Genomic DNA, 509 nt, shown 5'->3' with positions numbered 1-509 from the left:
TAAAAATGAAACTGCGCAGCCGCGGATTTAGGCAGGCGGACTGTTTAGGTATATCTCGCGACATGTTAAATTAGGCCTATTATGTTTATCCGAGCCTGTCCGCCTGACCCCTATTACAAATTCAGTGTTTATGTTTGGAATTTGATATAACTTTTCTATTGTTTTCCCCCAAGCTATAGTTTGCACACGGGGAGGTTGAGAGGGTAGCCTAAATAAAGTGCAATATTTGTCTGCAACCTTTATGAAGGGGTTTCAGTGGTCTTTCCTAGCAGACTCCAATTAGTTGAAACCTTGAGTAGGCTACTACATTTCTCCCCTTTTTGAATAAGGTAGGCTATATGGCCATTTGAAAAACGTTTCATGGGTATACACCTTATGGTATAAAAAGAGTGTAATTTTCTATCAAATTCGATCAGACTGGTAACATACAGTAGAATATAGACCTAAAGTAACAACAGTTTTATTTGTGTGCAGACAGCTCTTTTCCATGGTAAAGATGGCCATTGAAT

Source organism: Alosa sapidissima, chromosome 10 (assembly GCF_018492685.1).
Source record: "Alosa sapidissima isolate fAloSap1 chromosome 10, fAloSap1.pri, whole genome shotgun sequence".
NCBI classification, from domain to species: domain Eukaryota; kingdom Metazoa; phylum Chordata; class Actinopteri; order Clupeiformes; family Clupeidae; genus Alosa; species Alosa sapidissima.
The sequence above is the reverse complement of the archived record's forward strand: the minus strand, read 5'-3'. Positions refer to the sequence as shown.